The 14,104-nt window shown below is 46.7% G+C and overlaps 1 protein-coding gene across 6 annotated transcripts in view; it reads right to left on the bottom strand.

Annotated features, from left to right (window-relative positions):
• Positions 1–12,665, bottom strand: part of OSBPL3 (oxysterol binding protein like 3) — a 176,546-nt gene extending 163,881 nt beyond the window's left edge. For 2 of the 6 annotated variants that reach the window (XM_082692181.1, XM_082692184.1), the window contains exons 1-2: positions 12,313–12,646; positions 12,061–12,181 (exon numbers count right to left, since the gene is read on the bottom strand). The gene's annotated coding sequence lies outside the window, so the exon portion shown is untranslated. Of the gene's footprint in view, positions 1–12,060; positions 12,182–12,312 lie in introns of all 6 variants that reach the window. The other 4 variants (XM_082692182.1, XM_082692187.1, XM_082692180.1 and 1 more) reach the window with 3 other exon arrangements.
• Between the last annotated feature and the right edge of the window lie 1,439 nt (positions 12,666–14,104).

Raw genomic sequence — 14,104 nt, 5'->3', positions numbered from 1 at the left:
AAAATGTAGACACCCATCCACGCTTATCTGCAAACACCCATGAAAATAAAACCTTGGGATGCCAGAGAACCAAAGAGATTTCCAGGCCCTTAAACAAGGAACAAATGGTGCAGCACTGAAAGTAACAAACCAACTGGAATGCTACTAGAAAAACAGGAATTGCAAGTCAGGAGTACAGCTCCTTAGCAGGTCTGCACCAAGAAGCCCATGCAATCCTTTCTCTGAACCACGTTTAGGCCACAGCTGCCACCCCTTTCCTTTTTGACTCAATACTGGCATTATTCCTAAGGATATACATACAGTAAACATCAGACAGGATGGGGCTTGAAAAAGATGGAGAGAACACCTAATTAGAGCAAACCGTACGCTGTCTGTGTACATGTACATTGACAAGGTAAAAAAAAAAACTGCCGACACAGAGTCTCTCTGAAGAACAGAGGCACGGCCGCTTGGGTCTTAAGACAGGAAGACGATGTCTCAGCACAGCTCATAAATAAAACATTAGCGTAAAAATATATGCCGGCCAGTAATCCTTCTCTTCATTCACTTCCACTTTCCTTATTCCCCATCGACAGCCTCCTGGAATATAGAGGCTGTAGCCCATAATTTACTGACAGATGAAAGAAAAAAGATAAACGATATGCCATCACATAGGCAAACTGACCAAGAGTCAGAAAACCGACCAAGTGCGAGCTGGTACTAGCCCCACACTTCCAGTCTGCAGGGACCCCAAACACCTGTCCTTAGAGCCACCAACATGATCCAGCTTGAAGTTTGACCATAACTTCTCCTGTCTCCCACCATCCCTCCTCCCCACCAAGGAACACCAAGTAACTTCTCCAGTAAGAGAGCATTTATACTGATGAAAGTATATTCCAATTTTTACAACATTCTGTGGCTCCCAGCTGCAGAGGCTGGGGTACTGCCTTGCCCTCAAGCTCCCCGGAATTGCTACCTTCCAGCTACATCAGACAGCACCTCTTCCAGCCCTTGCTCAACATCCCCTTGGCCTAAAATGTCTTGATCTTTATGATCTTACCATATTTCAAGGTCCTGCTCTGTTCACATCTCTCCTGCACCAGAAGCTCTCTCCTGGTTTATTCTTTGGAATTACTCACCTGCATTCACTGGCAATCTGGAAAGCAACATTCCCGCTGCCACCACCACTGGGTGGCTGCAAGAAGGAAATTAAGTGATGTTCTTTCAAAAAGTACTGAGAAGACTGCCTCACTTTTTGTAGATAATCCATTAAAGGAAGCTACTACTATTATCAGTATATGGTCCTCCGTCTTTGGACAAGTTGCCCTTCCCCCGACCTACCTCTTAGCCGGCCTTCTGCAAAGGACCACATGCATCTATTCCCTCACCTTCTCTCATGAGACCCACCCAAACGGTTGTACAGGTTGTGCCTCCCTTGGAAACCTCAACTGCCACAATTTCACCTAGCCTGGCTGACTCACAGAGGTGATTACCAGCCTCGCCCTCTCCTCTGAGTTACCCGCTGGACATTTCCAGTGATGCCAGCCAGACACTTCAAGCTTAGCATGTTCAAACCCAAAAGCTTTCCTTTTCCCTAAAATCTATTCAATCTTCCTATTTTCCCTTAGAGCATTCACGGCACCTTAAATAACACCGTCACGTATGCCTGAAACTCTAAAGTTCCTTTATGTGTTTGCTTTAATATTTACTGCACAATAACACACTGATGTGGAACAAAACTCAAGAGGTACGATTTCAATCCTGAGCGCACCTGTCCTTTTCCCACCACTCTCCCTTTCTCGGGGAATCTGACGTTACCAACCTCTTGTGCATGCTTCAAAAGATACTTTATATGTATGATCCACAGTGGGTACATGTTTATCACAGTGGGTAAATGTTTATCAACCAGTTGTCTGGAAAAGCAAAAACAAAAACAAAAGCCCTGATTTGTTGCCTACTGTCTTGAAAGTTTCAATCCATGTGGAATTTATCTTTCTGGAAGGTATGATGTAAGGCTCCAACTTTTTTTTTTTTTTTTTTCTCAAGTAGGCAGAGAGGCAGGCAGAGAGAGAGGAGGAAGCAGGCTCTCCACGGAGCTCGATCCCAGTACCCTGGGATCATGACCTGAGCCAAAGACAGAGGCTTTAACCCACTGAGCCACCCAGGCACCCCATAAGGCTCCAACTTTTATATCTGTTGGTACCAACGCCGGTTATTATCTCCCACAGAATCATCTTTGCCTTCTCCCTCAATGTCTCCACACCCCCTATCCCTGCCCAGATCACCAGAATACCTAGGGCCTGTCACTCTAACCTTCCAATATTTCTGAGTTGTCTTTCTCCTTTCTTCTCCATTGTCACCACTCCAGGTCAGGCTCGCCATGCTTGTGTTCCGAACCTCGGACCTTCTCTACCAGCACTAGGATACTTCCTCTAAGAGGGCTCCCGCCATGTCCCCTCTGTAGTCCCTGTCTACAGAATAAAATCCAAACCCTCCCGGGGATTCAGGACCCCTCTCTTTTCTCATATCCTTTCACTTTCCCCATTTAAAACCATTCTTATCATCACTCTGGAAGTTTCCTCATTCCTCAAAATGCTACGGCCCTGACTCACCCTGCATTCGCTGTAGGATGTGCTTTCTACCTAGCCCTCTGTTCCCGTCCTTCACCCTATGCATCCTTTGAGGCTTGACTCAAATGCCCACTTCTCTGCGAAAGCGCCTCCATGCTCCTCCAACCTGACAATACTGTGTTCCCAGCCGGCACCCACCCCTTCTTGTCTCTCACAATTTTGCCTTTACATCTGCGTCCTGGAATGACTGTCCCCTGAGAGCAGCACTGTACCAATTTTTTCATGCTCCCTGCTTCTAGGTAGCCCCTTATACACAATAAATTGTTTTTAAAAATGAAAATGCCTTTGTGTGCATCAGAATCACCCAAAGGACTTACAAAAATTCGGATTGCTGGGTCCACTGGTAGAGAATCAGAAGTTTCAGCAGGTCTGGGCGAAGGCCCAAGAATCTGCATTTCTAAAGAGTTCCCAGGGAATGCTGACACAGCAAATCCTGGAACCCACTTTGAAAACCACTGTCTCAGACCATACCTCAAACCTCAAACTGAAGGCCTTGAGAAACATAGGTCCAAAAATCTCATGGGGGAGGAAATCTTCTGAATTATTTAGATATAGGTAGATCTCATCCTGTCCTCCCAGTTGGGCTTAAAAAGGTGGTGAATGGCCCATGGCCACAGAGGCAGAGACACTGCTGGGATGGCACCCATCTGCTGATTCTCTGGCTCCCGGTCCAGGGCTCTCCCCACACCAAGGGGCCCTCTGGTCAAGGATCTGGCAGGAGAAGCAGAATGATCAGATTGCATGCTGGTTCCCTTTTTCCCCTCTGTGACTGTCAGTAAACTACCTAAGCCTCTCCAGGCCTATGACAACCATGGGTTCTCTGAGAGGAAGAGGAAGTCGAAGGCAAAGTCAAGGAAGTCAAAGAAACCAACTTGGCAAATGAAACCCCCCAAAAAATATTTTGGAAAAACACCAGAGTTATGAGCACACTAGGAAGTCACACACATGAGTCGTCTTTCTAAACCCAGCTTTATTTAGTCAGAACGCAAAGTTAATCCTAATTCTAAAGCAAGTTCAGGATTCCAAACTCAGTGACATTTCACCATGTGATTAAACTTGGCTTCTTACACAGCACACAGAGCAGAACACAAGACAGGCCACACAACAAACACATAACAGAGGAGTATAGGAAGTTAAGAAAGCAAACATGCAGTCTGTGGGCACGCAGTTGAGATAAGGCCTAGCTCTGGTCTGGTCTGGGTCAGCTCTCGGCAGTTAACCGCTTCTTATGTTCAAGCAGGAAGGACCCATTCTGCTGAGATCAATCCGGCAAGCCTTACTGGCAGCTGCCTTTTTTACATGGTCAGACATAGAGGGGTCAGGTCTGGAGAGTCTTGATGCCCCCCCACTTTTTTAAAGACTTTTATTTATTACAGAGGGGGGACATAAGCAGGGGGAGTAGCAGACAGAGGGAAGAGGAGAAGCAGGCTCCCTGCTGAGCAGAGACCAGATGTAAGGCTTGATTCCAGGGCCCTAAGCTCAAGGCAGATGCTTAACCACTTAACCGACTGAGCTACCCAGGCGTCCCAATCCTCCCCTTATCGTGGGATTTAATAGGTCTCTGCCCCAGTAGACCTCCTCTGGTTCAGTTCCTTATCAGTCCCAGGGAGTCAGCTGACATGGGTAGCTGAGGTATCTTCTGTCTGCAGTACCTTTAACTGCTTGCCTCATTGATAACACATTCTCCTTGACATGAGAGTCTCCATTTTGCTCGCCACAACCAGCTTAAAGAATTAGGAGGAGCTGACAGACAAGCCCTGGCACAGCTGCACAGGAATGGAAGCCAGACCACAACCATGTGGCACAGACAGGCATGGTCTAGTCAGGACACACCCTCAGCAGCAGAACCTCCACAGCCCTTGGCATTGGACCCAGAGTCCAGCCTGGCTCGCAGGGCCACCCGGGGTCCAAGAGAATGGAGCCCTTGTTCTGGTCTCAGCAAACCAGATGCAAAGAAGTGATTCCTCAAATGGAAATCAGGAAGGGTGAGTGGGTGCTGGACAACCAAAGAACCAGTAATGGCTCCCCAGCTTCAGTTTGGTCACTGGCAGACTGAGACGATGACAGCCACCTCCCAAGTTATCCAAAGATCTAAGGGGTCTGCGGCACCCAGCAAGGGCTTCTGTTACTAGCTGCCACTGCTGTTTCCATTACTTGGTAATTATCATCACTGCCTTTCAAGGCAGCATGGTTCCCCATTCCCTAAGGATGCCAACAGGCTCCAAAGGACACCTTAGTTAATCCCATATGCACTAGAACTCTGCTTGAAGCAGCTCTGAACCCATGAGAAAAACCCAAGTGGGTCTTCCCTATATTCTTGGAGGTCTTCAAATACCCCAGACTTATGGCAGCTCAGCTACTAGACAATGAGCTACTTTGGAATTAGAACCAGCAAGTGATTTTCAGCTACTTTCGTGGCTATGCTAGAGAACAGGTTGTTTTATCTCGTTCAATTTCAGTTACAAAGGCGGTAAAAACTCAACTTCGGATTCAATTCCCAGTAGCAAATAAACCTGTGTAGCATCATAGAAAGCAATTCAAAAGTTCAAAAGAAACACTGAATTCCTCTTCCCACTCAGTTCCACCTGGCCTCCCCTCCCGCAACACAAGCAGCAAAAAGACACAAATAGGGCAGGGTTTTGCTTCGGTCATCCTCTGAGGATTCCCAGCCCCGTTCTCTTTCTCCTCCTTCGTTAGACAATCAGCAGCCTGAATCATGACCTACAGAAAAATGGAACTTTTCTCCCCAGAGTCCCAATTACAATCCAGACTCGGTTCCCTTTGAGCCACAAAGCCCCACTGTAATTAACAAATTCTCTGTGACTGTGTTAATATCTCCCTTCCCTATCTAAACTGTAAGCTTCTTGAAGGGAGGTTCCACATCTGTTTATTCATTACCACATCCCCAGTACACAGTCTGGCACCCGACACAGTGTGCGTCCTCAATAAATACTTCTTATGTATGAGAGCAGAAATCCCACTCCCATTTTCATTCCAGGGAGGCATTTACTTCAAGTTTAATAATGTTTGTGAGATTTAAAAAATAATATTATGTAGCTTTTGCTTTGAAACATTTCAGATCACTGTCTACTACAATCAATTTGGGAAAGAAAAATGTGTTTTATAGAAGTTAAACTATGAAGTTCTTGTATTACAGTATTTGATATCAAGAAAGAAAACAACTGGGGCGCCTGGGTGGCTCAGTGGGTTAAGCCGCTGCCTTCGGCTCAGGTCATGATCTCGGAGTCCTGGGATCGAGTCCCGCATCGGGCTCTCTGCTCAGCGGGGAGCCTGCTTCCTCCTCTCTCTCTGCCTGCCTCTCTGCCTACTTGTGATCTCTCTCTCTGTCAAATAAATAAATCAATCAATCTTAAAAAAAAAAAAAAGAAAAGAAAGAAAACAAGTATGGGAATCTTCAATGGTACTACATTTTAATATGTACGTGGAGAAACATTATATGGAGAAAAGTGTTTGACACAAACACTTTTTAAAAAGATTTTATTTATTCATTTGAGAGGGAAAGAGAGAGCACAAGCAAGGGGAGAGGCAGAGGGAGAGGGAGAAGCAGACTCCCCTGATACGGGCTGACAGGGGGTTCGAACCTAGGACCTGGAGATTGTGACCTAAGCTGAAGGCAGATGCTTAACCACGTGATCCCGGAGTCCTGGGATCGAGCCCCACGTCGGGCTCTCTGCTCAGCAAGGACCCTGATTCCCTTCCTCTTTCTCTGCCTGCCTCTCTGCCTACTTGTGATCTCCGTCTGTCAAATAAATAAATAAAATCTTAAAAAAAAAAAATCAGATTTTAACATGTTAACTGTAGAGAGTAAACAAAATAATAAATCTGATTTTATATGGACAGTTACAGATCCTTTGATGATCTCTTGGGCTGTTCGTTGCAATTTGATTCTGTTCTACTTACATTAAAGCTATTTTTCAATTCAGGGCCACTCTCTGTGAGGAAACACAGACATCCAGAAACTGACATAATGCTCCTCTAAAGAAATTTTATATGAAAGCAATGTGCTTCTCAGCCATAAATCCACTTATTATTATTTAAGCATCATACTCTGCTCATATTCCAGGGGTCTTGGGGAGCCTAGAAACAATCGCATTCTGACTCATAAACAAACAGATTTAGGCAGAGTGATTATAAATCAAGTCCAGAAAAATTCAATTTCAGGGTATAAACACTGTGAGTAAGAACAATGACATTACCATTGCATTTTCTCTATTTTTCCAAGATGAGGGAAATATTTCATCAACTTTAAAACAAAAGAATCAGATAAATCACTAAAGGAACAAGTCCCTCATGCTGCTGTCAAAGAGGTTTTATTGTCAAAGAGGTTTTAAATGCCCACACAGGTGAAGCAAGCCCAGGAATGACACTGCAAGCCCATTTGCTATTAAGCTTCTACAAAGACTCATCTCCAAACAAATCAGTATTTCTCAATCTTTTCCTATAAGAGGGGCCATTTATAAAAAACATTTTACTTCAGACTTCTAAAAAAAAATCAAATGTCTTTGATTTTAACTTATTTTGCAAAATCTCAGATATATGTAAAAGTATACAGCACTTCCCAACACTGAAAGTCAGTGTCCCAACAGAAAGGTAGTATGTCTCATATATGTAATTTTAATTTTTAAGTAGCCAATTAAAAAAAGTAAAAGGAAACAGGTGAAATTGGTTTTAATTATATATCACTGTAGTATGTCCAAACCAGCATCATTTGAACATAGAAACAAAAATTGAGATGATTTTACGTTCTTTTTCGTCCTACCTCTTTGAAACTCAGCCTATATGTTACATTTGTCACACATTGCAATAAGGATTCACTGTATTTCAAGTGCTCAGCAGCCACACATGGCCAATGGCCACCCTAGTCAACAGCAAATATAGAAAACAGTATTAAAAAAACCCATGAATTCATCACCCAGCTTCAGTCATCACTACTGTTTCCCTCTAAACTTCCTGCCTAACTGCAGATTATTCCGAAGCAAATGCTTAAAAAATTGTAACACTGCATCCATGTTCAAATTTCCTTATCTTCTTTTTTAGCAGTTGTACAGTTGCTCAGATTGGGATCTAAACAATCAATCACAAGGATCACTTTTTAATGACATTGTTTGAGGACACTGATGTAACAGGAGCTATACTTTTGGTAAAATGCTCCTTTCACTCACATGTTTCTTACACATCTATCTTGTGCCAAACACTGCTCTAGCCCCAAGACAGGACAATAAACAAGACTCAAGGGACTTATGGTTTAGTTCCTGACTGCACATTAGGACCACTCAAGGAGGCTTTACTAAGCAAGACCAATCCCATCAAAGGGCAAATGGATAAATAAAACACGGCATTACGTACATCAAGGAGGTGGTAAGGCAATTAAAAGAATGCAGTACTGGGGTGCCTGGGTGGCTCAGTGGGTTAAGCCTCTGCCTTTGGCTCAGGTCATGATCCCAGGGTCCTGGGATCGAGCCCCACATTGGGCTCTCTGCTTGGCGGGGAGCCTGCTTCCCCCCCCCTCTCTACTTGTGATCTGTCAAATAAATAAATTAAATCTTAAAAAAAAAAAATAATGGGGAAGGAATGAAAGGAACAGAGTGTTAAAGAAAGAAATCCACATACTCAAAGGTCAGAAACTGAACTGGGGACTCACACTTTTTTTTTTTTTTAATGCTGTAAGAGATTGAGTTCAAAGAGATTATTCTGGCAGAAGTGGCTTATGAGTTCAGCCTTGAAAGACTTGAGTTTTTCACAGTAAAAGACAGTGAAAGAGCTTTCTAGGCAACAGGAGTGTAGGTGCAAAGGCAAAATGCTCCATTGCTGAAAAAAGTTCAGGCTGCCTGTGCACAGGGCTGGGGAATGAAGGGTCAAGGTGGGCACTGAGCCCAGGCTGCCAGATCCGGACTCTAGGCTAAGGGCTCCAGGTTCAAATGGGGACAGAAAGGACCTGGGTTTTTGGTCTCAGATCCATCAAGTCTTAGCTGTAAAGCAGCCTCATCTGGAGTACAATTTTTACTATCCTCACCTGGGTATAAAAATAGTGCCTACCCAGGGCACCTGGGTGGCTCAGTCAGTTATGCGTCTGCCTTCGGCTCAGGTCATGATCCCAGGGTCCTGGGATGGAGCCCCACATCAGGCTCACCAGCGGCGGTGGGGGAGGAGGGAGGTCTGCTTGCCCCTCTCTCTCTGGCCCTCCTCCAAACACATGCTTTCTTCCTCTCTCCCTCTCTCTCTCATAAATAAATAAAATCTTTAAAAATAATCTAAAAAATAATCGCAGTGCCTACTCTGGTGTTGCTCTGAGAGTTAAAGGAATAACTCACCTACAGCACACAAGACGGTACAGCACAAGAAGTGTGGCAGCACTGCTTTTATTAATTTCATTATTATTAACTATATAAGCCACACAGGAACTCTGAACAACATAATGACAGCACTTAAAGAATTCACCTGACTGTGACGTACAGGAAAGCCTGAGGGAGGAGCATCCACCTGTAAATAATGTTAGCACCGTGTGCAGATGTCCCTAAGACCCTGTATCGATCATGGTGCAGGGGCAACAGGAAAGGATCGATCGATATGAAAGGTGCTGAGGAGGATAGCGACAAGAATTGGGGTACACATGAGCGTGGCCTGAACACTTGTGATCGGGAACTCAAGAGGGAATTTTCCAGAAGAGAGAGCTCAGAAGCTAATGAATAAGATGCAGACAGAAGAGAAATTTACAGGGAACTACAAACAACTCTCAATTATCCATGGAAGGCTCTTTCAGCTGAACAGCTTCCATCCTCCTTTGTATGCACACTCCCATTACTTCTGTGGGTATTCTAGGTTGGAGGGCTCCCCAACCCTCCCTGGAGTACTCCTGAAATGGAATTAAAATTTAAAAACATAGCACTTCAAAAAAGCACATTATAAATAAAATTGGATTATTCAGACCCTCATGTAAGGGGAAAACGTTATACTACCCCCTAAAACTGGAATAGAAGTGGGGGGGGGGGTAAGGATCACAAATTCCTTTCCACCTCTATTTTGCCATTAGCCCTGTAGGTGGTAACCATGAAACTCTTATTTAACTTCTCCTTGCCCTCAGTTTCCTACAAGAATACAAAAAGCTGTAACGTAGTTATTTTACTAAAAGGTTGCTGCAGAAGCATTAGAATTAGCTGTAGTTTCTGATTCTCCTCAGTTCTACACATGGAAAAAGAACAACTAGCTGGCTTTCCAGAACTTTCCTTAAGGGACATATAGCATTACTGCATTCAGAATTCATTTACCATAATGGGTAAAACCCAACGGATTTCTCTTTAGATTTCGGTAAAAGTTTCAATGTAAGTGAAATTATTTCCTTTCCTCCTTATTAAAAGTCCCACATCTACGAAGCCCACAAACCATAAACTCAACCACAAAAATCAATGGCAGTAAGAGTCTCAACAATTCAGAAAACTATACAACTAGACACTTGATACCAGCAGCGGTAAATTTACAGCCCAACCTTACATGCTTTTAACTCATCACTGGACTCCATCGTTAATAACTAATTAAATCATGGGAGCAGGAGAGATTTTGTATCATGGAAGGAGCTAAAGATTCAGAGTCAGAAAGACTATTAACAAAATCTAGCTCAGCAATTTAGTATTGATGGGGGAAGTTCTTGAACCTAGGCTGCAGTTTCTTGATCTGAAAAACAAGAGACAACCTCAAAACACTGCCTATAAGATGTTAAAGATTGAATGAGATAACGCAACTTTTGGCAGCTTGCTAGGGTGTAGCTACAATTTAACTACTAGCTAGTATCGAAACTCTATCTCAATAATGATAAAGCACCAAATATTCTTTTGACTAAACAATAGTTTTTATTATAAATAAGGCTAAACATCTATTGGTTGTAATAGTGAAAACCGTATTTTACTTTCTTGGAAGTGGTCCAACACAACAGAAAATGAACTTGAATTTTAGTTCTGCCAGGATAATCTTGGGGAAATTGGCTAACCTGCTAGAGCTTCAATTTCCCATCTGCTTAGAAATACCTAGCTAACAGGGGTGCTGGGTGGCTCAGCTGGTTAAGCCACTGCCTTTGGCTCTGGTCATGATCCCAGAGTCTGGGGATGAAGTCCCGCACTAGGCTTCCTGGCCCATGGGGAGTCTGCTTCTCCTTCTGACCTTCTCCCCCTCATGCTCTCTCTCACCCTCAAATAAAATCTTAACAAACAAACAAACAAACAAACAAAATCCTAGCTAATAACAAGACTATGATAATGTTTAATGAGCTAATCTATATCAAGTTCCAGCACATATCAATTTCTTATTAAGTACTCAATCTATAGCAGTTACTGGTATTTGTTAATTTTCCAAATAGGAAAAAAAAAAACACAAAAAAAAATGGATAAATGACCATGAAAATCAAACCCAGGTATGAAGTCCCCTTTCTTCATATTTTACAGAGAAGTTCTTATTCATTTATTTCATAATTTTTTCTTGCATATCTACTGTGTGTCAGGCACTATTGTTGACTTGGGGGGTGGAGTGATGAACAAGACAGATAGGGTGTTTGCTTTCCTGGAACTTCCATTCTAGTGGAGGAAAGCAGACAGTAAACAGCCCAAGGAGATAATTTCTGAGAGAAAGGAGTGCTATGAGGAACACCAAAAAGGATGAGTACCAGCACGCTGGAGGGTGAGGGGGAGTGTTTAAAATAGTCATTTAGCTAGGGTGCATTTCAACCCAGGCCTGCCTGATTGGTGTCCCTTGGCCAGAAAAAGAACCTCACCTTGAATGAGGCTTAGATATAGAGTGGGAATGATCAGAAGTCAGGTCTACATCTTTACCTGTGTAAAGATACAGCTGCAGCTTAAAATATTTATAAACGCCCAACCCAGTTCTCAAACTGTGAGGGTCAGTGCAATATCGGGGAGGGGGGTGATGGAGGGAGCTTCAGATGCACCTTAGCACAGTTCCCAGACACGCCAAAAGCGACAACTTCAGAGTCCCCTCAGCTCCGGGTCCCGACTGAGACTGATGCTTTGTGAGATGGAGAAGGAAGAGTACAAGTGTGCACAAGGTGGCCGGCAAGTTGCATTAACGAAGGAGGGCGGCTTGCCCCGGTAAGAAATAAATACCTGGACGATCTACCACAATGCCCTGCAGAGACTCCAGAGGCTGCAAACGTTTCCTAGGGCGGGCGCTGGGACGCCCAAGGGGCGGGTGCCCCTGGCGGGGAGAACTGGGAGTAGGGCAATCCGAGCAAGGGGATGCAGGCAAGCGGGCGCCTGCAAGCACGCCCCATCCCGCGGATGTGGCCAAGCCTTGCGCTCGGCCCATTTTACACAGGTTTCCTGTGCCTCTCGCCCCGGCGCCGCGCCTCTTGGCTGCCCAGGACTACCTCTCCTCTCCCAACCCTCGGGCGCCCGGACTCAGGCTCCTGCGCTCCGCGTTTTCTCACCGTCAGTCCCGGTCAAACCGTCCCCTTCGGAGCAGGACCCGGGTCCTACCTCCCCGGAGCCTGGCGCCGGCCGCGATAGCCATCTCCCCTGCTCGGGGCTGCCCCAGGAGCCGGTTCTTCCCTGGGCGACAGGAGACAGACCCTGCTCGCACGGCGACTGGTGGCACCCTCCACGTCGCAGCCCTTGGGAGAGCGCACCGCCCTTGGCCCCCACCACCCCAGAACCATTCTGCCGGGCGTCCCAGCGCTCACCTGCACGCTCCGCCGCCGGGGACACCGCCTAGTTCTCTGGTGTGCGGCTCCGGGCTTAGTCCGCAGACCCGGGAGGAGGCAAAGCCCGCTTCTCCCGTCCCCCGGCAACGCGCAGCAGACAGTTCCCGTGCCAGCCGCAGGAGACCGAGGCGGGGACGGGCACTCGTGGAAGGACAGCGGGGCCGGAACCCGCGCCGCGTACTGGCCGCCTTGCGCTGGGGTTCCCCCCTGCGCTGCGCTGCCTCGCTCGAAGGCGCTGCGGCCGCACGGCCAGTTCCCGGTACTTTGCCCAGAACTTCGCGCGCCGCCAGTAGAGTAGCGGGAGGAGCTGCACGAGGGGCGGGGACGAGGAGGAGGAGCCTGTGGCCGCCTTGGGGGCGGAGCCACTTGGGGGGGGCGGGGAGAGCGGCTGAGTGACCACAATCTCACCAATGAGGAGTCGACCCTGAGGAAGAAGGTGGAGCGACGCCCTGGGAAGGAGCGAGCGGATTCCACGACGCCGTCATGGCAGTTGGGACTCCGGTTTCCGGCAGATGGGAGGGTAGGAGGGAGAGGAGAGCTGCAGCAGCGTCGCAAAGGAGCTACTGGCAGGCTAGCCGTAGGAGCTTAATAAATGTTCCTCGAGTGGCATTGCCAGGGAGAAGCGAGGGCGGCGCGGGAGGGGCTGGTCTAAGGAGACGGTTCCAGGGGACACACGTGCGAACGGGCAAAGAGGACTCGACCTCTTGAGAAGTCAGAGGCAAAGGAGGGCAGGGGGACGTAGTGAAGGGAGGGTTGCAGGCATCGGGTGGCGACGGACAGAATCGGCGTGGGTCACCCGCCCAAGACTGTGACCCTAACATCCAGAGGCAGTGGGTGCAGATTCGTGCCGGGGTGCCAGGAGAGGACTTAAGGGGAGTGTGGTCGTTTTGTTAGGCTGTTCGTGTGCAAGAGGGAAGGGAGAAAGAGCATCATAGTTAAACTGCTGGAGCTCCTTGAGGGACAAGGAAATCCACCGGACTTCACTGCTCACTCGCTCCTCCGCCTCCTTTGATCCTACCAAGAACGCAGCAGCTAATCACCTGGGTCTAGTTTGGAGACTGCGGCTGTGTCGAGGGCCGCAGGTGGCTGGGTGGAAAGGAAATTAACCTCTACTGGGCGCCTACTGTGTGCGCCTGGAACAGATGCGGGCTCCGCTTCAGTGATGATGGCACACCAGGTTCCTGCTCTCAAGGAGCTGAGCTTTTAAGGGGAAGCACACCATAAACAAGAACATACATAAATATAAACAAACGAGTAAATGCGATGATCTATGAGCACGGGGGTAATTGCTATGCGGAGTTTTCATAAGTAGGCATTGGGAGTTTCGAAGTGTTCTGAGGGTCTCTTGACGGAGGTGGCTTCTGTGCAGATTCCTGAACCAGGGAAAGGAGCTACCACACCTCAGTCTCCGAAAAGGCGTTCCAAGCAAAGGAAATGGAATATGCAAGGTATTTAACCTCCCCAAAGACCCAACTAACCTAGCTGCCCAACGAGTGTGATTCGCTGAGCTTGGTGCTCCCCACAGAATAGAGGCTCCAAAATGTTAAATTCCAGCGCCGCGTATCACTTGTGGCACTGGAGGCATTTCCAGTCTCCCAGCTAGCCCCATATTGAGGTTTCTAAGTCTCCCGCCAGAGCCACTCTATTCACATTTAATTCATCGCGTTCCATCTTCTGCTTTCTGGAACTATCCCTGTCGCGGAATGTCTGGGACTGTAGTTTGGAACCTGGCAGGCGGCTTAGCGAGGGCGGGAGGATCCGGACACGCTGC

Source organism: Mustela nivalis (genome assembly GCF_964662115.1).
Source record: "Mustela nivalis genome assembly, chromosome: 12".
NCBI classification, from domain to species: Eukaryota; Metazoa; Chordata; class Mammalia; order Carnivora; family Mustelidae; genus Mustela; species Mustela nivalis.
This window is presented reverse-complemented; position numbering and strand designations above follow the sequence as displayed.